The sequence below is a fragment of the Phascolarctos cinereus genome, unplaced genomic scaffold (assembly GCF_003287225.1).
Source record: "Phascolarctos cinereus isolate Bilbo 61053 unplaced genomic scaffold, phaCin_HiC Scaffold_1;HRSCAF=81, whole genome shotgun sequence".
NCBI lineage: Eukaryota > Metazoa > Chordata > Mammalia > Diprotodontia > Phascolarctidae > Phascolarctos > Phascolarctos cinereus.
The window spans coordinates 35,974,425-36,000,386 of record NW_027555514.1 but is presented as its reverse complement, the minus strand read 5'-3'; the positions used below and the strand labels follow the sequence as shown (position 1 = coordinate 36,000,386).

General features: G+C 38.2%; 1 protein-coding gene across 1 annotated transcript in view; it reads right to left on the bottom strand.

Annotated features, from left to right (window-relative positions):
- Positions 1-25,962, bottom strand: part of TBC1D5 (TBC1 domain family member 5) — a 613,691-nt gene that overhangs the window by 564,224 nt on the left and 23,505 nt on the right. The window contains 1 exon segment of the mRNA XM_078151425.1: positions 719-758. The gene's annotated coding sequence lies outside the window, so the exon portion shown is untranslated.

Genomic DNA, 25,962 nt, shown 5'->3' with positions numbered 1-25,962 from the left:
TATTTAAACTGACACACAATCTGTGCAACTGGCAGTATTTCAGATGAGAAGACAAAAACTGAGAAGGACAAAATGTTTGGCTGACATCTAATGTTATCCTTGGTTTTAGAAGCCCAAAGTCCTTGAAAGAATATAGTGAGATCACTTAATTTCTACAATCTGAATACACTCACAATGTAATTAGAACTCTATACTTCAAATTCAATAACAACACCAAAAGGGGTCAAAAAACCAATGACTCCATAAAGCAACCTTCATTCTGAATTGATTTTAATATATTATAATAGTACTCATTATATTTTTCTTGAAATCTATAGGGATACTGCTTTCTGAAAGCCAGGTCAGAACACAAAATGGGGTTTATTTATACATTTAATGTGCATAAAATGTCTGTTTCAACACATTATCTGTGAATTTGGTAGTATGATTATTCCTCTCACCAATGCAGATTACAATCTCTTCATGATTTAGCTGAAGATCTTCTAAGCTGCGTTGCTGAAAAATTCATCACCTAGTAAACATGCTAACCTAAGATGACCATGTCTGAATTTAACTAGGTTGATTCACACTTAGAAAACAGACACATAGTCCACTACCAGAGCTCTTCTGCCCAAAGTCTTTCCAGATTTCATTTTTGCCTTTTATCTTCAGTGCCTTGCTCAGTGTCTGGGAGGTACTTTATAAATGATCCTTGATCAAGTGACATGACAGAGCTTACCTTTTATGAGCACAGCTTTCAAGAAGCCAGAGACACTTCTCTGCAAGAAACAGAGAGAGTAGGACTTTAAGGGAAATACGCACTTAAGGAAAGCATAAAGATATAAACTTTCATTTTCCTATATTGTTTTAAATCTAACATTAGCATCAACATCAGAATTACTCTAATATCTAAGAAATTATCTCTGTGATAATCATAAGAAAAGAGCAACCCAAATACAGACTGGCAAGCTCAGTTCTGATCTTAACACCCCCAGCAAATGCCTAGAAAAAATTTCACATTTAAGTAACCGAGTTAAGTTACTCTATCTTTTTTGACTGAACTAGTAAACTGTACTGCAACAATAGTAAACACAAAAAGCAGTTCTCAATCTCAATCTCCTTCCCAAGATTGCCAAAAACTTCAGGTTAAATTAACTCAGTGTTTTTGAGTTTAGAAATCTGTTTTATTTTAAAATAATTTTGTTGCTCTGAAAATCCATTTACAAAATTCTAATTTAACATTCTGGCAATTCACATCAGATTACACCAGGTTTTAGTCAGATCAGTGTTGGATATAAAGTCAGGTTATCTACATGTCATTATCTACATGTATCTATATATATGTATATAGTCAAGTTAAATGGACAACTTTCTTTTAAAAGTGTTCATTAAATCTGTGAATAAGAAGTTAATTTCTCTGGCTCTCAAGGTTCACTGGCTTTCCAGGTCACATGATTGCCAAATGGAAGATCAGACATTTTCTCAAGTACTAATGAACTCTTAAAACTTCCCCAAAATCAGAATTATGCCCATTGAGGCCATCTCTGCAAGCCAAGACAAGAAGACGACAAGGGAACAACCTGAAGACTGAATAGCAGAGTAGGCTAACCCCTAACTTTAAAAAGTTCCCTCAATACCTCCTCCTCTACCAGGTGTCAAGCTATGTGGGGCTGCACAGCCCAACCTAAACCACTCACTATTTTCTTGCTGCTGCTGGGGCAGTATCTGCCAGTATCCTCTGTCTCTGCCCTCACACCATCATTCTGTAGCAACCATCAGCCAATCCCAATTCAGCCCATTTCCTAATGGAAGAAAGGATGACAGAGTAAAGGGACAGTGTGACCTGCCAGGGCAATCGGTCAATAGTCAGTCAATTGGTAAGGGCTTACCAGGTTTCAGACACTTTTTAAATGCTGGGGATGCAAAAAAAAAAAAGGGGGGGGCAAAAAACAGTCTGTCCTCAGAGGAGCTTACAAATCTAATGAGGGAGACAACATGTAAACAATTATATACAAAGCAAACTGTATACAAAATAAATGGGAAATGATTAACAGAGAGAAGACACTAGAATTAAAAGGAAATAAAGGAAAGCTTCCAGTAAAAGAAGAAAGTTTAGTTGGGACTTAACCGAAGCTAGGGAAGAGTGGAAGCCAGAGAGATGGAGTCTTGTTTGTGGAACAGCCAGGAGGCCAGTGTCACTGGATTGAAGAGTACATGGCAGGGAGTAAGGCAAGAGGGGGCTGGGTTATGGAAGGCTCTGAATGCCAAACAGAGCACTGTATTTGCTTGTGGAGGCTAAAGGAAGCCCCTGGAGATTCTTGAGTTGTTGTTCTGTCCTTTTGTGCTGTCAAGATTCTTCATGACCCCATTTGGAGTTTTCTTGGCAAAGATACTGGAGTGGTTTCTCCAGCTCATTTTACAGAGAAGAAACTAAGACAAATGGGTTAAGTGATTTTTCCAGGGTCAAACAGATAGTCTGAGGTAAAATTTGAACTCAGGTCTTCCTGACTGCAGGCTGAGTATTCACTACACCACCTAAATGCCTCTGATTCTTGAGCAGCCAGGGGATACGATCAGATTTTCACTTTAAGAAAATCATGTTAGTGGCTGAATAGAGGATAGACTGGAATGAGGAGACTTGAGAAAGGCAGAACCCCCAGCCACTATTGCAACAGTGCAGTTGTAAGGTGATAAGGACCTGAAACAGAGTGAAGGCAGTGTCAGAGGAGAAAAGGGGGCATATTTAAGAGACATGGCAAAGTTGAAATCAACAAACTTTGGGAAAAGCTTGGACGTGAGAAGTGAGAGAAAGTGAGGAGTACAAGAAGACTGCTGGGTTCAACATGTTGGGTTTAACGTATGTACTGGACATCCAGTTCAGTATTTCTAAAAAGCATATGGAGATGTGAGAATAGAGGACAGCAGGGAGTTTCAGTGCTCAGCCAGAGAATTAAAAGACAGAAGAAACTGGGGCAGGGCACTGGCATGTTTGTGGGGCTACAGCAGGCCTGAAGGAAAGAGGAACGGTACCTAGCTAGGGCCAGTTGTATCTCTGAGAAAGAAGTCACGTGGGAAGGGACTCGGGCCAGTGAAAAAGTGTATTTTCAAACATGGAAGAAGGCTGAGACAGCTTTGAGGTTCAGGCCCCAGGGCATAGCAAAAGGGAACTGTAAGGGAAAATGACTGAAATTACCAAAGATCTCAGGTGGAAGAATTTCAGTTAAAAACTTAGAGTACAAGCAGATAAATCATCAGACAAGTGATTAAAACAGAGGAGAAGATGGCCATCAAGATATCTAAATGAGTCCTAACATCTATTAGTAAATATTACAAGACAAAGGAAACTGAACCTTTACCTGATGAGGCAGGGAACCCTGCGAAATCCTAAGAGAACATGGAACCAAGCAAGATTTTCCCAAATGGTTCAAAAGAGAAATGAGAATCCTAAAAGCACAAGTTAAAAGGAAACAAATGGCAAAATTTATGGCCTGTAGAAGAGAAATAATTAACAGAATAAGAGAACCTGAATCCAAAAGGAAGAGTCTCCTCAAAGACAAAACAGAGGGTAACTAATTGGGAATACAACTACACTCAAGCAGAGAAGAGAAGCAAAATGAAATAAGGTTAAATGGACACATGATTTCTATACAGCTAAACAAACTGACAGAATGCACAGAAAAACTTAAGATCTTCCAGAAGAAAAGTCAAAAACTTGAAAGTTAAGCAACTTTTATGCCATCTGAATACTAAAATTTATTAATTCAAATATCTTAAGTCACCTTTAAAAGACAGCCAATTTGCTTCTTGCTATATTAGTACCAAGTATGTCTTTAATTCTCTTTAGGTATTAAGATAAGGAAAAACATGATAAATCATAAGCTATATTTATTTAAACTAAAGAGTATCCTTTAGATAAACTGCCATGGTTTGTCAAGAAAAATCAACATAGTCAAATGACTTGTTCTTTTGTGTGGTTACATTCAAACAGTTAGCTGAAGGAATGCACAAGTATCACATCACTTTCTACTCCCTCTCACACTTATATCAGAATTTGTTTTAGAAAGTACCATTTCTTTTGGACAAGGCAAATATCTGCTTCAAAGTAAGCCTTATACCCTCCACAACTGCTAAGTCTATGGTGCCTGCTGTGCAGTATTCTAAATCTGCAGTTAAAAATACAACCCAAAGGATTCCCTATCTTTTTTGACAACAATTACATAAAACCAAGCTGTTTCTCAACAATTAATTTTACACCTCTGAGAGCTTTTTTTTTAAATTTTGGTTAATTACTAAATTTGATCAGTAGTTTTCAGGCATGTAACCATCTTCACCTCTAACACAGAGTGACTGATCTAACTTTAAAGTGAAAGTACAAAGGAAGAATGTCAAAAGTCACACCAAAATATTTAGAAAACAAATCCTGCGGGCCCCTGGTCTGTTTATTGGGCAGTGATTCTAAGAAAGATAAACTAAGGTGGCCCTTTAAGAGGGCCAGAGCCTGTGAATTCTTAGGGGAAATTTTCTTAGAAGCTTGCTGCCCTGTGTGAACAGCAGTGGAGGGAAATCTTCAATACTCTTTATGAAGCAGCTTCGTACAGGCCACAGAACTTGTTGCCTTTCAAATTTTGAACCAGCATCATTAGGCTGACCTAGAGTATAAGAGGTGGGGATCAAAATTCTAATGAGGCAGTTGACCAGATACAATTAGGAAAGTGGTAGCCAGGGAAGGGAGTCACAGTCTAAAACAGAGGTGTCAAACTACTGGGCTGCACCAGATTAAAATGTAACTGGGAAATGCTTAACAAAACAAAATTGCAATACAATATAGATAATGTTAATTTGAGGTTTTCTAAATCAATACAGCACCTGCAGGGATTTATTTCTATTTGTGTTCAACAAAGCTAGTCTAGAAGATACTATGTACAGAAAGTACATGCTATGGGGTTAGAACAGAAAGAAATCAACATGAGGCTGGGGGGGGGGGGAATGTCTCCAGCTAATCAGATTTAAACATTCTGCATCCTTATTTTTCATCACCATATAAAAAAGGTTTCTACATCCACTGTTGATTTCTTCCTCCTTTTGCAAGTGTTGTGATTTGTCCATATTTTCTGAAGCTGGTCTTTCCTAGATTATGTCAATCAAGGAACTGACCCAAATTCCATGCTTTGGAGGCATGACGGTAAGCAATGACTCACAGAAGTACTAAAAGGAGGAAGCCCAACAAGTCATTTGTTGGTTCTGCACTGCCCTGAGGAAAACCCTACCTGAGGATTGACAATCGGATAAGAGGAAGCAGGAGTTCGGTATTTAGAGAAGCATCTTTCACCAACAATATAAAAAGCATTCTCAGCTTTAAAACACGCTATCTTGTTTGTTGTTGTTTGTTCTTTCTCCTTTTATTAATTTTTTCATAAATTCCCATGGGTGTCCATTTGGAGAAAGAATAAGAGAGGATAACTAGGCTGCGAGGGAAAGGAAGATACCTCAAATTTCTTTCTATTTCTTCTCTGGGCTTTTACACTATAATGGGACTGTCTATACAGGTTAAAAGCCTGCCACATAACCAGTTAAAGAAAATTATTGTAAATTTAGACTTTAGGCTTATTTGTTTTACTTGGAAATTATACTTAATCCTAAGCAAAAAACAGTCTTACCACAAGGTAGCATCTTTCGAAATGAACCAAAAAAAAATTAATTCACAACTCCACACATCCCTCTCTAACTGGTGCTGAAAACACAAAACAAACAAAAAAATCCTCTGTGTAGTCCTTTGTATACTCCCTCAGCTTACCAGCACTGAGACATCACAAATTTCAGCTTGACACATGTCACTCCTGACCAGATGTTACAACTATCACTCCTAACAATTTACCTTTGACACAGGGATTGCTTCGCTTATCTCAGCCCTAGGCCAGAACATCTCTCCTTTAGGTTTACATAAACCCTTCTTCCATTTCTGTAGGTATATTTGGGGCCTCCTCAACCAGAACTCTACATTCTTGGCTGTTTGTATTTGGATCCATCCTGCCACCTGGATCTATATACCTCTTAGATGCCTCACTTTCATACTTAATTCTAAATGTCTATAATTTCCAAGCTTAATTTTTATGGAGACAAAACAACTGTCACCTCAGGATTAACTCTCTTTTGACCACATCTGCTAACTTTTACAAAAACACAGTTTACAGCCAGCCTTGGAGACAGGAAGACTTGGATTCAAGTCCCTTCCTCTGAAACATAATGGCTGCGTGACCCTAGGCATGTTAACTTTACTTCTCAGGATCCCAAGTAAGACTCTAAGTTGCAGAAAAGGTGGTTGACCTTCATTGGCAGGAGTAACCTCACTGAGGAATTCACTTCTTGACTTACAGACAGGTCCATTTCCTAGGTTTACAAAATATCCCATGAAATAGGTAGTAAAAATGTTAATATTCCTACGTTACAAATGAGAATTTGAGTCTAATAATTTTATAAAAATCTTTATCTATTTATCGTATCTGATCCTCAAAACAATCCATTAGATAGAATTGCCATATAAGTATCATTGTCATCTGTTGTAACAAATGCTTACTGGTTACATTGGATTTTACAGATGAGGAAACTGAAGCTAAGAGGTTACAAGGGCAGCTAGTGGCAGCCCCCAGGAAAAACTTGTGTCCTCTTTTTCCAAAGACCCTTTCCATGACTTTTGGAGGCTGCCTTGTGGAGGGTCCCTGCACTAACTCCTTAAACTCTTCTCACCAGACTCTCCTTGCTGTTTCTCAGCAAACACCAAATATCACTAAGAAAACATTCTCCCAGGGTCCCTTTCTCTCTTACTCTATTTCTCCAACCTCCTTGACATCACGCCCCAAATTCCTTTCCCTTGCTCTAATTTCCAATTATGAGGTGGCCCTTTTCATAAAGGCCAAACCCTCTACTTCTACCTTTGATCCCAATTCCTCAGAAGGATTACACCAACAATCAGTATTTTCTCTCCGTAAATCTTAATCTCTCCTGGTTCAATGGCTCCTTCCTGCTGCCTACAAACATGCCTAGGTTTCCCTCTATTTAAAAATAATCCTCACTTTATCCAACTGTGTGTGTATGTGCATATATCTATATCTATATATATATATATATATATATAGATATAGATATAGATATATATATATATAGATATATATATAGATATATGCACATACACACACACACACACACACACACACACACACACACACACCCTCTCAGAGCCAAAATCCTGGGGAAAAAATGGCTACACCTCCAACTTGGATAATTATTTCTTTGGTCTCTTGACAAGCACGGGGAGCTACAGAAGAGTCGGCTAAGTGCAGTTGTAGAGAGGAACCCAGAAGGAGAGGTAGTGGAATAGTGCATTCCCTTAGAAGAAGAAAACAAAGGGATAAAATGTGTTTTAACAGAAGCAGAAGTGTTTTAACAGAGAGATAGTGACAGAGATGTTTAATGGGTTTCCTTTGGTAGTGAAGCAGATAATGGATATTTGAGGACAATGGTGTCATACTCAAGTAGAATCAGGGCCACTAATTGTACACAAGGATCCCTGTGGGCAACATACTGTCTTAGTTTTTTAAATATAATATTGTCTATGTTTATTAAATTTTTATTTATTTTGTTAAGTATCTCCCAATTACATTTTAGCCAGGTTTGGCTCAGGAGAGATGTGAGCTCTGCAGACAACACCTCTGTTTTAGGAGACAATTTTCTCCAAGCAAGGATGATGTGTCCCAGGTTTGCATTTCACTCCAGATAAATCCAGAGTAGAAGGAGAAACACAGATCCAGAGGTAGGCTATATTAGTCTTAGAAGGAATAAATGGTGACGGTAAGTGGAAGAGACTAAGACCAGGCCAAAATGACTCATGCTACAGAGATACTCCCGCACCATTCTCTCCTTCACTAACTGACAGTTATAGGAGTGAGGTATATAGTAGATGAAGATCCTATCAAAAAAAAAAGACCCAAAACTTCATGAAACAAAATAAAGAAAAGGAAAGGGAGGATGAAGGATGAAGAGAGATCTACAAATGAACTACAGGAATGAAGATCCTATTACCTACAGGAGAAAGACCTCAACTTTTACCTTCTCAAAAGGTTCCCCCCTACATAGATCACAAAGAGAATGCATACCACAAAGCTCTCCCTCTAGGAGGGGCATAGAGATGACAACAAAGGCACATGAAAATATATGGGCAGTGAATGAAAGAAAAAAATTCAGAATAGTTTAGAAGGGAGAGAAATAAGGGAGAAATATTGCTCAAGTTAAGATTGGGTGTGGGGAAAGGAGAAGCAGGGAGGATTTTTAATCACACTCTTATCTGGAGAGGAAAGGGTTAAAAGGAGGGAGACTGGGAATTATTATTTTTTTCTTTTTAAAGAAAGAATAACTGTTTAAGAAGACTGAAGGAACTTGAAATAGGATGGGTAAACAGGAAACATCTATGGGAAAACAAGGACCAAATTAATGCAATCAAAACTAATTACAGAGACAGGGTGCTAACTGAAAAGAGTAAAGAGAGAAAAATAGAAAATAAATAAATGGAGGAAAATGCAAACATTTATTAAATGTATACCACGAAATAGTATAGCATATAAGCCCAAAAAGAAAAGGCCAAAAGGCACAGAAATTAACAATAATTATAGGAGACTTCAATGTCACTGTTTCAGAGCTGGCAAAATATGACAACAAAAACAAACAGGAAACAAGAATAAACAGATCATTTAAAAAGTAAATTTTAAAAGACAATGGCATATCCTAAATGAGAATATTAAAGAAAATACATATTTCTTAGAGTCAGATGCCTTTTCAAAAATACTGTGCTAGAGTACAAATTGTAAATATTTGTAAAAAGGCAAAAACATTAAGTACGTCCTTCACAAATGTAAGAATGGAATAAAAATAAGGAAATATATAAACATGAGCAAAAGACAAGAGCCTCTCCAGCAAGGCAAGCAGTAGTGTGGCCAGAGAGGTGCTCATGTGTAGCCCATGACTCTCTACCCAGTGGAAGCAAGGGCAGGGGACTACCCTAAGAAATCTCTAGGGTGGTTAGAAAGTCAAAGGGTTGACAGAATTGTTGAGAGACTAGCCAAGATGGTAGTGAACAAGGAAGTTGTACTGCTTAGCTCCCCCTTATAACTACTCCACAAAGATCTAAAAAACATACCAGGCGAATCTTGACCAGTAATTCCAAGTAAGGGAAAAAAAAACAAAACAATCCACAACTGATCATTTTTTCAATTCCACATAGGAAAACAAGGAAGTCTCCAGACACTGAGGGCTGAGACTAACCAGGAACATGTTGCACAAAGCCTCCCGGCTCAGTACCTGTACAAGCTGTGTACACGGAAGAAGATCTCCCAAATTGAGCAGAAGGCTCTGAAGCTATGCCTTTGGGAATGGGGACAAATGCAAATTGATGGATCTGTTGCTCAGACCACAAAGCTGCAACAAAGACCAAAAGTATGGAATAAGAAAGGAACCTGTACTACATGTGGTGATCCAGGGCAAGGAGCCATTGCAGCCCCAGGCTATGTGATGGACAAGAAAGAGAAGCAGAAGAGTGGCAGCTGTGTGTCTCTGACTCTGGGAACAGTTCAGGTCTCCGTTCCAGTCTCCATCAAAATCTGAAGACTACAGAACAACCAGGGCAGAGAACTCAGAACAGGGACCATGCAGGTCTGTCCTCTGAACCTACAGAAGACTGCAACAGAGCTCCAACAAGGCGCAAGTATATAGTTTAACTACTCTAAAACAAATTCACATCAGGAGCTGGCAGAACTGAGACCAATACAACCTGGTTCAGACCATGATGAGTATCCTGAAAGCTTGCGAGTCCCCAACCTGACATGTCCCCGAGATGTTTCACTAAACCAATGCTCAGTATCCAGAGAAAGCAGAATCAGGCCTGAACAGGTCACAAAATAGGTCCAATCATAACCCATACATTTGCCCAGGAAGTGTGGTAAGCCTGTTCCTAATGCAAATTCCAAAATACAGACACAAAAGAATAAGCAAACAAAAAAAGAATCCCACTGTAAGAGCTATTGTGATAAAAGGGACACTGAAGATACAAACCCAAAAGAAAAGAATGATTCCAAAATTTCTACAAGGAAAAGCTTCAAAGACGAACACAGCCTGGGCACAAGTGTACTTAAAATTCCTGGAAGAATAAAACAAGAGTTTAAAATGACCAATTCAGCACAGGTAGACAGAGAGGTCTATGGACACTGGGGGTATAGTCTGGCCTAGATCATCCTGCATATAGCACTCCAATGAAAGGGAGAGACTGTGCATCAGGGCAAAAGAAGTTGTTCCAGACCCACAATAGGGCGCCACTACAGAAACAGATGCCAACTGGCAGCTCTGTCATCCACTGCCCAATTTCATGTCACAGATCCGGGGTGGAGTGAGGAGGGGACATGAACCCAGGGTTAGTTTTAAATTTTTTTTCTATTTTGCAAAAAAAAACCCAAAAACAAATCCTAGGCAGTAGACCCAGAGATGTGCAATTTCAGAAGCAAATTGTAGCAACTGTGGCAAAGACTCCATGGGTATAAGGAATCTCAATTCCAGCTTCTAGCCCCATCTGAAGCCTGCAAAGGAATAACTATGGCAGGAACCCCAGACCAAAAAAAAGGAAATCTGCAGTCCAGAAGAACATTACAGCAGGGGTTAAGTCTAGCCATCAGTCTACTATTGCTCAGATCCAAATTCTGGTTAGGAACTTGAACGCGAGTGAGGGGAAGGGGTTTGGAGAAGGGGAAGTGTCAAACCTCACGCTGGATCAGAACACTTTCGAAGCACTGGAAGCCTGCAGATTCCAAGCCTGAGTTGAGAATAACAAAACACTAAATACCCCACAAAAAAGCGGCAACAGACTCTGGAGGTATTTTGCTGACTGCACATGTATGGCCTGTATCCAGTTGCTTGCCTTCTCAATGAGGGTGGGTGACGAGGGAGGAAGGGAGAAAATTTGGAATCCAAAGCTTTAAAAACAAATGTTAAAAACTGTTTTCACATGCAATTGGGAAATAAGATATACAGGCACTGGGGTATAGAAATCTATCCTGCCCTACAGGAAAATAGAAGGGGAAGGGGATAAGAAAAGGTGGAGGAGATAGAAGGGCAGATTAAGGGAAGGGATATTCAGAATGCATGCCGTCTTGGGGTGGGGGAAGGGATGAGATAGGGGGTAGAATTTGGAACTCAAAATCTTATGGAAGTGAATGTTAAAAACTAAAAATAAATTAATACATTTCAAAAAATATTAAACTTTTTTTATTTAGGGTTTTGAGTTCTGAATTTTATCCCTCCTTCCTCTTCCCCCTTTCCTGAGACGGTAAGCAATCAGATATGGATTGTATATAGGCGGTTATGTAAAATATTTCCCTATTAACAATTTTGTACAAGAAGACTCAAATAAAAGAAAAAAATTTTTTTTTAATTATTAGAATCTCTTTAAAAAAAAAGGCAGCAACAGGAACAGCTGAGACATTCCCTAAAGAAGTACACAAAACTCAGCCCTAATTTCAAGTCCACTCCCAAAGAGATCAAAGAAAAAGAAAAATGATACATATGTACAAAAATATTTATAGCAGCTTTTTTTGTGGTACCACAGATTTGAAACTAAGGGGATACCCATCAATTGGGGAATGGCTCAGCAAGTTTCAGTTTATGAATGTGATGGAATACTAGTGTGCTTTAAGAAATGCTGAAGGGGACGGTTTCAGAGAAATCTGGGAATTCCCATGTTCACTTACGCCAACAATTTACATGAGGATAACAATGTGGTAAAGACAAACAGCTCTGAACAAATCAGAGACTCTGAGCAAGCACAATGATCAGCCAGATTCCACAGGACTAATGATGAAGCAGATTCTGCTGACTGGAAAAAAGCATGTATACCTTTTTGGAAAACAGAATCCTCTTTCGTATTCTGCTGTGTATTCTTGGGTGGGGGGGTGTTTATTTTGAGGGCGAAAAATTTTTTAAAGTAGAGATCTTAAATTATCCAACATCAGAAAGAGAAATTTAAAAAGTCATCAATCAGCTATCAACTGGGAGAAAAAAATCTGGTCCAAATGGATTCATAGGTGACTTCAATCAAGAAAAGACTTTAAGAACAATTAATATGTTATAAAAAGTGTTCTCAATAACTGATAAAGAAAATATTTTTGGGGGGCAGCTAGGTGGCGCAATAGATAGAGCACTGGCCCTGTAGTCAGGAGGACCTGAGTTCAAATCCAACCTCAGACACATAACACTCACTAGCTGTGTGACCCTGGGCAAGTCACTTAACCCCATTGCCTAGCCAAAAAAAAAAAAACACAAAACAAACTATATATATATATATATTATATATAATATATATATATATATATATATATATATATATATATATATAGCCAAACTCCGACTACAGCAGATAAAGAGACCTCATTTTTTTAAACCAAATATGCTAATGAATGTTGATGAAAAAATTTTCAAATCCCAGGAAAAAGACTACAACAATATATACAAAACTTAGCTACTATGACCAAGATCTAATTGTACCAGGGATACAAGGAAACACCAACATTAAGAAAACAAGTGACATAATCGTGTAAAAACACATTATACCAATAGCTGCAGAAAAAGTCTTTAATAACACATGACACACACCAAAAACCCAAACAAACATAGACACGAAAGGATCCTTTTTACTTTGCTTTTTTAAAAAGCTTATTTAAAAACCGCCTGCCTGTACTACTCACAATTGAGAAATACTGGCTTCCCCCATACACATATAACAAAACCTCTCCTCTCTAACGGTCTGTTGCTGCTGTTCCGTTGTTCCAGTTGTGTAGAATCTTCTTGGCCCCATCTGGAGTTTTCTTGGCACGCACACTGGAGCGGTTTGCCATTCCCTTCTTTAGTTCATTTTACAGATGAAGAAACTAAGGCAAACAGAGTTAGGTGACTTGGCCCAGGTTACACAGCTAGTAGTGTCTGAGGTCAGATCCAAACTCAGCTCTTCCTGACTCCAGACACGTGATCTATCCACTGCGTCATCACCTAGCTCCCCCTCTCACTAATGAACAAAGTCCTGAAAGTACAAGAGCTAGCAATAAGACAAGAAGAAGCAATTAAAGATAAACACTGTCAAAGCAGAAACAAAAATAATTTTATTAGTGGATAATGATTTGTTTACTTTGAAAACCCAAGAGAATCAGAAAAAAAAAACCTAACTGAAATTATTAGTAACTTTAATAAAGGAACAGGACACAAAATAAATTCCATTCAGATGTTCAACATTCTGCATTTATTATATAGCAATAACAAAAACTAGGAAGGGATGATAGAAAAACCCTACTGATAATAACAAGATGCATTAAATATCAAAAGTTTGTCTAACAAGACATACCCAAGATTTGTGTAAATATGGTCACAAAGCAAATATTGAAGAAAATAAAGGAAGAACTAAATAACTGGAATGATCTAATAATTGTTCACCCACACCAATATGATAAATATGATACAACATAAGTAAATTTATATGTTTAGTACCACACCAATCAAGCTACCAAGAACTAGACTAAATAATAAAATTCATTTGGATCAACAAAAGATCTAGATTCTCAAAGGAAGTAATAAAAACAGTAGGAATGAAGGGGATATGACACTTTCTGACTTCAAGGTTTATAAAACTTTATAAAGCTTTCAGTACCAAAAATTATTTTGTACTCATTAAAAAAACAGAAAAGCAGACCAGTAGAACAGCCTAAATAAGAAAAAGTTCAAAACAAGCTTAGTAAGGCAGGCTTCAATGAACCCAAGTACTTGGAAAACTGGAAAACAATGTGTTAGGGACTGGTTTTCAGCCAACATCATACTCTGCATAAAATAATAAGCACCAAATAAATAAAGGATCAATACTGAAATGCACCGATGACCTCATCACCTAGGATACTCCTTGGCAAGAATACAGAGCACCGCTTATCCCTGCTTACCTGTCCTAGGTGACTCTTGTCCACGTCCACCCATAATTCACGACAAGGAAAACAGCCCACTCACTGGGGGCTACTCAATCTCTCCTGGTCTAACAAAGACACTAGCAGACATAAGAACACACATGCCATGCACTTGTTGTCCCATCTTCCTTTATGAGGCTGAGGTAGAAAGAAATTTCACAATTTCCCAAAAGAAATGTACCCTTTTCTCCTCTCCATTCAGTTCTGGTTCCAACTTGATCATTCTCACTGAACTGACAGTTGCACTCTATGGGTGGCCCATTAAAAATATTACATGATGGACAATGAAGCTCCCTTTCCACAAATTTTCTCCTAGTCAAGCCTCAAAGTTATTCAAGATTCCTTGAAAATTATGACGTAGAAGCTAACATTATTTGACGATCCTCTAATAAAAAACATCAGACAAGGCATGAAACAAGGAGATGTGTTTGCTAAAAATATTCATCTCTGTCACTAAGGAGACACCACAGAATGTAAGGAATAGGATTCCTTCCAGATGGTGAGATTCTGTTGGAGGATGACAAGAGGCTGATTGCAGAGACTTTTGCAAGAGAACTGATCCCTCAGTTTGGTCTAACCATCCAATTAAGAAAAATCAAATGGATGAAGAATAAAAGTCAATTGATGGGGCAGCTAGGTGGCACAGTGGATAGAGCTCTGGACTTGGAGTCAAGAGGACCTGAGTTCAAATCCGATCTCAGACACTTGATACTTACTAGCTGTGTGACTTCCAGCAAGTCACTTAACCCCAACTGCCTCACAAAAAAAAAAAGAGCAAGTAAAAGAAGCAGAGGAAAAACTGGGAAGAGAAATGAGTGTGATGCAAGAAAATCATGAAAAACAAGTCAACAGCTTGCTAAAGGAGACCCAAAAAAAAGTACTGAAGGAAATAACACCTTAAAAAATAGACTAGACTAAATGGCAAAAGAGATTTAAAAAGCCAGTGAGGAGAAGAATGCCTTAAAGAGCAGAATTGGCCAAATGGAAAAGGAGGTTCAAAAGCTCACTGAAGAAAATAATTCCTTACAAATTTAAAATGGAGCAAATGGAAGCTAACAACTCTATGAGAAATCAAGAAATTATAAAACAAAACCAACAGAATAAAAAATAGAAAACACTGTGAAATATCTCATTGGAAAAACAACAGACTTGGAAAATAGATCCAGGAGACAGAATTTAAGAATTATTGGACTACCTGAAAGCCATGATCAAAAAAAGAGCCTACACATCATCTTTCAAGAAATTATCAAGGAAAACAGAGGGTAAAATAGAAATGGAAAGAATCCACTGATTACCTCCTGAAAGAGATCCCAAAAGAAAAATTCCCAGAAATATTATAGCCAAATTCCAGAGTTGCCAGGTCAAGGAGGATATTTTGCAAGCAGCCAGAAAGAAACAATTCAAATATTGTGGAAACACAATCAGGATAACCCAAGATTTAGCAGCTTCTACATTAAGGGACCGGACGACTTGGAATATGATATTCCACAGGTCAAAGGAGCTAGGATTAAAACCAAGAATCACCTACCCAGCAAAACTGAGGATAATCCTTCAGGGGAAAAAATGGTCATTCAATGACAGAGGAATTTAATAACATTCTTGAGAAGCCAGAGCTAAATAGAAAAACTGACTTTCAAATACAAGACTCAAGAGAAGCATGAAAAAGTAAACAGGAAAGAGAAATCATAAGGGATTTATTTAAAGTTGAACTGTTTAGATTCCTATATGGAAAGAGGATATTTGTAACTCATGAGACCTTTCTCATTGTTAGGGTAGTTGGAGGGGATAGATAGACAGACAGACAGACAGACAGATAGATAGATAGATAGATAGATAGATAGATAGATAGATAGATAGATAGATAGATAGATAGATAGATAGATACTATAGATATAGGTGTGTGTGGGTGTGTTTGTGTGCACAAGGTGAGTTGAATATGAAAGGATGATATCTAAAAAATAAAATTAAGGGGTGATAGAGGAATTTACTGGGAGAAAAAAGAGAGATAGAATGGGGTAAATTATCTCACATAAAAGAGGCAAGAAAAAGCTTTTACAGTGGAGGGGAAGAATGGAGAGGTGAGAGGGAATGAGTGAATGTCACTCTTAGGGGATAACATACACACCCAACTGGGTATGGAAATCTATCTTACCCTACAGGACAGTAGGGTGGAAGGAGATTGGCTGGGGGGGTGGGGGTGGGAAAGAGTGATAGAAGGGAGGGCAGATTGGGGGACGGGGTAATTAGAAGCAAACACATCTGATTCTCCTCTGAGTCCTGCTCCCAACTCTCTAGACTGCTTTCTCTACCAGGACCCCACAGAGGCAACCTCCCCCCAACTTCCGTCTAAGTGTTGTCATCCTCTATTTGGAATGTAAGCTCTTCAAGGGCAGGGACTATCTTTTTACTTCTATTCATATTCACAGTGCTTAACAGTGTCTGGCACACAGTAAGTACTTAATAAATGCCTGTTAACTTGACATGAGACTGAAGGTAAGAGGAGAAACTGGGCCTGCATAATACATGCCTGTGAGTTACCAGTACAGAGTCGGTAATTCAATCTAGTAGAGCTCATAAGGTCACCTAGACAGCATGGAGAGAAAGAGAAGACTTCAGACAAAGCTATGGAGAAAGTCCACAATTAGAGAGCATGGTATAAATGGTGAACCACCAAAGGTTATTGAGAAGGAATGTAGACAAGTAAGAGGAAAATCAGGTGACCATGGTATCATAAAAACCCAAAGAGGAGAGAGTACGGAGGAGGAGGAGGAGGAGACTAAACAGTAGCAAATGTAGCAGATTAGTTTAGAACTAGGACTGAGAAAAGACCCTCAGATTCGACAAGCCTTCATGACTGTTGGAGAGAGCAATTTTTAGTCGAGTGATGAGATCAGAAGTCAAATTGCAATAATAAGTCAGAGAAGAAGTGGAGGAAGTGAAAGTTGACAGCCTTTTTATAAACTGGCTAGGGGAAAAAAAAAGAGCCAAGTTAATAGCCTGAGGAGGAAGTAGCATCTATGGAAGGGTTTTTTAAGGCTAGGTGAGAAGTGTGGAAATCTGAAAGCACTAGGGAAGTAATTGGCACAATAGTGAAAAGTTGAAGATTTGAGGGGAGTTGGGGAGGGCCAAGGACTGAGGCTGCAATGTGCTTAGGGACAGCTAGGTAAGGAAATGGGTCACTTCACTGTCAGATACTGGAAGACTTGAGTAAAAAGTGGGAAACATGTCAAAAGTTCTTGAGATGAATAGAATGGGGGAAAAAGTAAGCTTGTGTTGAATGGTCTCAATCTTCTGAGTAAGGAGGTGATGTGCTCACTTAGAGGGTGGGACAGGTGAGGGAGGTATGAGGAAAGAAAAGAAGGTCTAGAAAAGCCTCTATAGGGAATGAGATAGCAAATCAATTTCAAGAGAATAAAAGCATTGCCTTGCTGTGGTGAAGGCCTAGTTGAGGTACCAAATCAATAAGTTTGTGTGACTTCCTCCATCTCATTTCAGCAGTACATGAGTAAGAACAGAGAAGACAGATAGTGGAAATGCAAATCAAAATGACTCTGAGGCACCACATCACACCTATCAGATTGGCTAACATATCAAAACAGGAAAATGATTAATGTTGCAGAAGATATGGGAAAACTGGAACACGGATGCATTGTTGGTGGAGTTGTGAACTGATCCAACCATTTTGGAGAGCAATTTGGAACTATGCCCAAAGGGCTATAAAAACGTGCATACCTTTTGCCCCAGCAATAGTACTTCTAGGGCTGTATCCCAAAGAGATCATCAAAATGAGAAAGGGACCCACATGTACAAAAATATTTATAGCAGCTCTTTTGTGGTGGCAAAGAATTAGAAATTGAGGGGATGCCCATCAATTGGGGAATGGCTGAGCACGTTGTGGTATACGAACGTAATGGAGCACTATTGTGCTATAAGAAATGGTGAACAGGCTGACTTCAGAAAAACCTGGAAAGACTTGTATGGACTGATGCTGAGTGAAGCGAGCAGAACCAGGAGAACTTTGTACACAGTAACAGTCAAGTTGTGCGATGACTAACTCTGACAGACAGCTCATCTCAGCAATGCAAGGATCTAAGTCATCTCTAAAAGTCTCATGATGGAAAATGCTATCCCATCCAGAGAAAGAACTATGGAGTTGGAATGCAGACTGAAGCATACCATTTGCTCTCTTTTTTTTTCCTTCTGTTTTGTTTTGTTTCTTCTTTCTTGCGGTTCCTCTTATGGGTTCTAATTCTTCTTTACAACATGACTAATGTGAAAATATGTTTAATAGGAATGTACATGTAGAGCTTACATCAGATTTCATGCTGTTTTGGGGAGGGAGGGGAAAAAATTAAAACTCAAAAGCTTTTGGAAGTGACTGTTTAAAACTAAAAATAAATAAATTTTTTAAAAAGATTATTATATATAAAATATATACAAAGTAAATACTAGGTAATGGGGGGAAGGGGAGGAGAGAAACCACAACATCAGCAACCAAAAAAAGCTTCCTATAGGAGCTAGACAGAAATGCTGGGGAAGAAATGGCCAGCGAGAACGTCACAGCAATGACAGCTGGTACAAAGGAGAGAAGACGGCTGGTATTCAGGAACAGAAGATCATCCAGCAAGATAAGCTGCTAAAAACTTTTACTGTCTGATCCATGGTGACCTATTATATAAAAAAAATTAAAGCTACATAAATCTAATGCCTTAAATATTAGATAATTAGAAGTGTTTAACCAGTGATTATATAAACTGAAATTACATTAAGTTAAATATCCTAAATTAAAATTCTCCTTATAATTTTATAATTATAAACTTTTATCTAATCTATACAAAAAACTCAATCTGATTTAAGAAAACTGATTTATGAAACTTATTTGTAAAATAAATACTGAATTTTAGACAACCAGGCAAATATGTGCTATGTACAGGGGTTTTTTTTAATTCATAAGAATATATTTCAAGTTCAAGGTGAATAAAAACCAACGATTACTTAAGACTCTCTCACAAGTTTTTATTTAAATCAATTTTTACTTCGACTTAATTTTAAGTGCCTTTTGTAAAAAATAATCAATTTTTCAAATACATAATTATAAAGTGAATGTTAATTAGGATATGTAATTTAAAATAATTTAAGCTCAATGATACTATCATGAAGTTATTATAACTTGAAATTATAGTTTTGGAGCTAATACATGCCTGTAATCTTTTTAGAAAAACATTACCACAGGTCATGCACTTTTAGCCAGGTAATTTTATTCCAAATCCAGTACAAAGGATCAATGTCTGAAAAATTTGGCTTCAGGTATGAAGCTCCATTACGCCTCCAGAAGGGGGAGGCATTTAAACAAGATACTAGAGAAGGTTTGAAAGAAGAGCAAACGGGGCAGTCACTTATATGCCCAAGCTGAGGCTTCTAGAGTACTTATTTTTAAAAATTATTGATATGCTAACTATTGATTTAAATCAAAATTATCATAAATCCTATTAGGTTTTTTTTAATAACAAATACATTTCCAAATCTCAATTGATACTCACTCACTTCAAGTAATATGCAACAAAAGTCCAGTACAACAAGAAATGATTATTTCAGTTCTTTATCATAGAATTTTACCTTAACAAAAGAGTTCGTTATAAAGGAAACACTGAATTTTCTTTTCTATAATAACTACCTGTGACTGTTTGAAATGCATATTCTAGAAGTCGCTCTAAAAAATGTTTAAAAGTCAATCTTTTGACGTGTTTCTCTATTCTCATACTTCTTATAAGAGAAAATAGTCTGATTTGTGAAATATTACAAGACATGCAGGAAAAAAAAGCTCATTGGGATTTAGAATAACAAATACATAAACATTAGTGTGCTGAAGAAACTATGACTAATTCAAAGACTCCTTTTTCCTGTCTAACATGAATGCAAATAGCATCAAACTCTGTATTAATGAAGATTTGATCTTTTATTTTCAAAAAATGCAATCAAATTGCAACTGCAAGACAGACGTGAGTAAACATTACACAGTAGATGTATACCCATTTTAAGGAAACTCAATAAAAAAAAATTCCTAAGTCAAAAGGATGACTGACAAAGCATTCTTTACTTTAGAGAAACATTAATCTAAGTCCCAGAATTCCCTATCCCATTTAAAATGTGATTCTATTTACTGAAATTTTAATTACACAAAAATTTTTATGTACAAATCTATTCCAAAAATCGACAATGAAGGGAATCAATATTTTCTAGGAAGTAGCAAATTAACTCCTATATGTAATTTCTTTGTGGCAAAGATTAAGGAGATGTTAACACCCTCGAACCTCCACCTTTGCCATGGTTTAAGAGCTTATTGGAAAACACTGTTTTTCTGATTTCAAAATTTTTCTCAGAACCTCTTCAACGCTTTTCTGTGAACTGAGAATGACAAAAGTAGCATATAGCCACAAGATTACAAAGTTAAATATATTTTAAATAATTTTAATGGTCACTTTAAGAGCAGCTAGGTATAGAGTGCCAGGCCTGGAGTCAGGAAGACCTGAGCTCAAAATTCGACCTCACTAGCTGTGTGACTCTGGACAAATCACTTAACCCAGTTTGCCTCAGTTTTCTCATCTGTGAAATGAGCCACAGAAGGAAATGGCAAACCACTCCAATATCTTTGCCAAGAAAACCCCAAAATGTGTCTTGAAGAGTCAAACACAACTGGAAGGGAAAAAAAAGACAATGGTTACTTTAAATTGGATTCCCATTCATCAAAAACAACTGTAGTATGACTGTACCAGAAAATATTTTTACAATTCACCATATTTATGCCAGGTCCATTTCAAACTATCTCTTTTTTGTTCCTTTCTTCTTTTCCTTTAATATTAATCTTATTATGCTATTGAAATCATTCCAATTTTATATAATTATTTTTATATTTTTACATGAATTTATCATGTCTCTTCTACTCCTCAACACCACCACCACCAAGTGAAAAATAAAAATAAATACCTCACAGTAAATATGCTTAGTCTGGCAAAACAATCTTTACACTGATCATGTTAAAAAAAAGCGTCTCATTCTGCATTTTAGAGCTATCACCTCTGTCGCAAAAAGTAAGTAATGTGCTTCATCTTCAGTCCTATGACATTGTAGTTTATCATTGCACTAATCATAGTTCTAAAATCTTTAAAAGCGCTTGTCTTTAAAATGTTATTTTATAAATTGTTCTACTCATTCCACTCTACATCAGTAAACACAAGTTTTTCCAGGTTCCTCTGAAACCAGCTCTTTCATCATTTGTAGCTCATATAAATATTTATTAACTTTATATTTAAGCTATACATATTTTTATAGGTATTTAATGTCTCCCCTATGAGGATGTATGCTGATTGGGACTATGGCTTATTTCATTTTCTGGTACTTATATCTCCAGGGTCATAATAGGCACTTTTAATAAATACTTGTTGATTCATTGATTCAGTCACTTCCTTAAAGTGAATCTTGCATCTGACCTGCTAAGCTAAGAATTGAACTCCCTGAGAAAGTGGCAGCAGATATACCACCATAACTGAAAGGACTTCAAAAGACAAAAGGTTACTCAGTGAAAGAGGTAAAAGGAGAGTCTGGCAGTGACAATGGAAAGCAAACAGCGTTCCAACTCTGACCAGTGGAAGAGGGGTAGAGGTCGAGAGAAGCTGTAGCCAGTGCTAGAGAGGACAACAGGGGATACAGTGTCATGGGGGAGTGGGGGTGGGGGTGGGAGTGAGGAGGTAGGTCTCTGTGAGGGCTAATAGAGTATAAGAGAAAAAAGTCAACAAAAAGGAAAATCTGTTCTTGATGGAACAGGAATTCAGTGGGCATAATGGAAGGAAAAGGTAAGGTTGGATTCAAACATAGATAAAATTGGGTTGAGAGAGTTGTGAACAGGAGCAGGGAAGGAGTTTTCTTCTGATGATTAATTATTACAGGTATAGGGGGAGGGTAAGAAGAAAAGGAGGAAGAAAGGGAATGAGCATTTTACATATACATATATTCATATATGTCTATTATATGCCAGGCATTGTGCTAAGCACTTTGCAAATATTATCTCATTTGATCCTTGAAACAATCCTGTGAGGTTGGCATTGTTATTATCCCCATTTTACAGCTGAGGAAACTGAGGCAAACAGAGTTTAAGTGACTTGCCTAGAGTCACCCAGCTAGTAAGTACTTGAGGCTGGGTTTAACCTCAGATCTTCCTGACTCCAGGCCCAGCGCTCTATCCATTATGCCACCTACCTACCCCTACAGAAAAATAAGAGAAGCCATAGGGGCAATGGTAGGTGGCATTATCAGTGTCTGCTCTAGTTCTGTTCCTTCAACTGGCAGGCTTGTGGAGGGTGGGGAACTACATGAGTGGGGTGGGCTTCAGTTCAGCCCAAGGCTTCTGAGCACAGGTGCCCCTGCTCTGCTCATGGCAAGAATCACAAGGGTTTCATAACCTGACTTTCAAAGACCAAGTGGCACAGTTCTGAAGTTGCCAGTTGGGATGAGCATAAGACGAAAGTCAGGAGAAACAGTCTGGGCCATCGGGGATGATGAGCTCAGTTTCAGACATTTCACAAATGTACATTTAACAAGTGGAGTTCCCATGTATTTGTAAACTGTTGGAGTCACATAAATATCTTGTAAAAGAATTTTTTTTTAAATTTGGTAAACCACAGGCTAAAGGACAATCACTGATAGCACTTATACCCCAGGGTTACAACCAAAAAGATTTTGGGTGGATTCCAAGATTTTGTTAGCCCTCTCCAAGTCATAGGTCATACTCACTTTTTAAGAGTAACACACCGCCATGTCTGTCCAAAGTGACCTGCCCAGCACCTTAACCTGTCATTCGACCAAGAGTGACGCCCCAAACTGTCAACTGACAGGAAACCACAACTAGCCTGTCAGCTCCAACTGCAGTCCTGATCTATGACTTCTATAGACAAAACAGCGTCTTCAAATCATCCACTAAGACTCAAGACAAATTCACACCCTACCAAATCAAGAAAGCATTCAGCAGTTGTGCTGACAGGAGATGCCTGCTTACCAGTGGCAACTTACAAAAAAAACAGAAGGGCCTCTCTCTTATTACACCAAGTGCCAACACTCATTTCTGACCATCAGAACCTGGGCTCTCTTGCTTCTTCTGAAGCCATCAAATTTTTCCCCACCATTCAACTCCAAAAAAGAACCGTTAAGCATAGGGCTACAGAGATACTTATTGCTCAAGGAACCTCACAAGTTTAGGTATGTCCTAAAACTATAGTATCATTGGTTGGCTGACACCTAAGTATAGGGGACGCGCGGGAGCGAGGCTCAAAGCAGGATGTCATATGAAGGTCGATACTATGGAGAACCTAAGCTCAGCAGGCCTTAAAAGATGAACCCCAAAGCTGCTTGAAACTTTCAGATAAAAAAAAACTACTTCATAAGATATTTAAAAACATTTACAGGTTAATTATAGATGCCAATAACCAGAAAACGGATGGGGCATCTCCAGCTTGTCTAATCAACAACAAACCTTTAAAAGTACCTGACAGAACTAAAGCATACTATTTTTCACTTTCTTTCATTCTTTTACTTTTATTTGAGTCTTCTTGTATAAAATGACTAATATGAAATATTTTACATGACTTGCACATGTATAACCTATACTGGATTGCTTACTCTCTCAGGGAGGGGAGAGGACAAGAGAGGAAGAGATAGAATTTGGAACTCAAAACTTTAAAAAAAAAAAGGTTAAAAATTGTTTTAACATGTTATGGGGGAGAAATGTTATTTTAAAAAATTAATTAATTGGCCTTATTTAATTGTTTTCAAATGTATAAAAATCTAACTCCCCCTGTACGCAGGGTCCAGCTCAAAGGTGAGGCAGAAGCCTGGTCCCAAATTGTTGGCAATTGCCACTCATTGCTTAATAAATCGATGTTCTCAGAAGATCAAAAAATAAAAAATAAATACCTGACAGCTCCAGATCTGATAGTTTCACTGAGCCCTGTCATTTTTCAAGATCTTCTAAAGCCTTCAACTTATGTGAGTGTGACCTCAGCCTTGAACTCCCCATCACCCATAAGTGTCCCCTTCCATGAACAAGAACTTGGAAATTCTTCTGACCATACCTCTTATTCTTCCATGTCTTCCTATACCATGTTCCTGCCAAAGCTACTTTCCATCCTTACTGTGACTGCTTCTTGTGACTTCTAGGCCACCTTTACTCTGCTGACTCCACCTATTCTAAACGTTTTCTTCTCACCCTAAGCCTGTCACGTCCTCCCTTTCCTCTGCCACTCAGCTTCACAAAAAGGCTTCCCTTCATACATTACTGAAAAAAGAGGCCTTTTGCCACAGAAGCCTGCCCTCCTCCCCATTCTACATTCCCCAAACACTAGACATACCCAATTCTCTCTTCCTTCCCTCCAAGATATGAAGAAAAAGACCCTGTACAAACTAACACCGTCCTCTCTCTGCATCGCCCTTGATCCCATTCACACTGACCTTCTGTAGAATGTCCCCACAATCATCCTCAGTCCTATCTGCTGGTTCCTTTCCTGCTGTCTACAAACAGGCCCAACCCCTTCACTTGATATCACCATCCTCACAAATTCTCTTCCTATACTTGTCTTCTCATTCCCTCTCACTGCCTCCACTTCCTTTCCTCTCACTTTTTTGTTATTCAGTCATTTCAATCATGTCTGACTCTTCATGGCCCCTTTCCAGGTTTTCTTGGCAAAGATACTGGAGTGAATGGCCATTTCCTTCTCCAGCTCATTTTACAGATGAGGAAACTGAGGCAAACAGAGTGAAGTGATTTGCTCAGGGTCACACAGCTAGTAAGTGTCTGAGGCCAGATTTGAACTCAGGAAGGGGAGTCTTCATGACTTCTGGCTCAGTGCTCTATCCACTGTACCACCTATCCACTGCCCCTCGCTTTTTATCTTCAATTTATCTTCCAATCTCATCACTCACCTCAAACTGCACTCTTCAAGGTTGCCAATGACCAAGGGGTCATTGTCAAATTGTCAAATCCAGAGTCTTTTTGTTACCTTCCTCCTTCTTGACTTCTCCATAACACATGGCAATGTGGGGCAGCTAGGTGGCGCAGTGGATAGAGCACCAGCCCTGAAGCCAGGAGGACCTGAGTTCAAATCCAGCCTCAGACCAAGCACTTGACACTTACTAGCTGTGTGACCCTGGGAAAGTCACTTAACACCAACTGCCTAAAAGTAAAAAATAAATTATTTAAATAAAAATTAAAAAAAAAACCATATGGCAAGGTTAACCTCTCCTCTCAGATGTTCTCTCCTTCCTAACTTTTTGACAGTACTTTTTCTTGGTTCTCCTTTTATTTGTCTAATCACTGTTTTAGGACCCATTAATTCTGACTGCTACAATTCATTTTACAGTGTCTGGATTGGGATCATAGCCTCTCTAACTTTCTTAATATACAGGATATGTCTACTTCGAATTTTGTACCTACAAAATCCATCATTCCTTAGGGGAATATAAATGAAGTGACTGCTTGCTAGAAAATGTATCATTGATACATACATTCATATACAGAAATATTAATGTTGGGGGCTTTTTCTTCACGTTACGATCTCTGAGTATTGAAGTTTATTGGCTCCTCCTCTCCCCAAAGAATGTGAATAAGCATTCATAGATAGAATTCCAGGGGGGAAACTCAATCATCACTCTCAAAGGCCTTTCTGTGATCCTGAGGAGGGAGCACCTCACAGCTATCCATCTGGCAATGGCCAGGAAATTTAAAAGGAAGAACTCCCTGGGAAGATGCACACTCATATTAATGATATACTACCTGTATAGTAATGTAGTTTTAGTAGTTTCTCATTTTCTTTTGCTTTCCCCTCTAAAACCTATTTTTCCAATTATAACTTCACAGATAAGTGTACACATGAACCCAAATTCCACAGCACCTGAATTCAAAAAC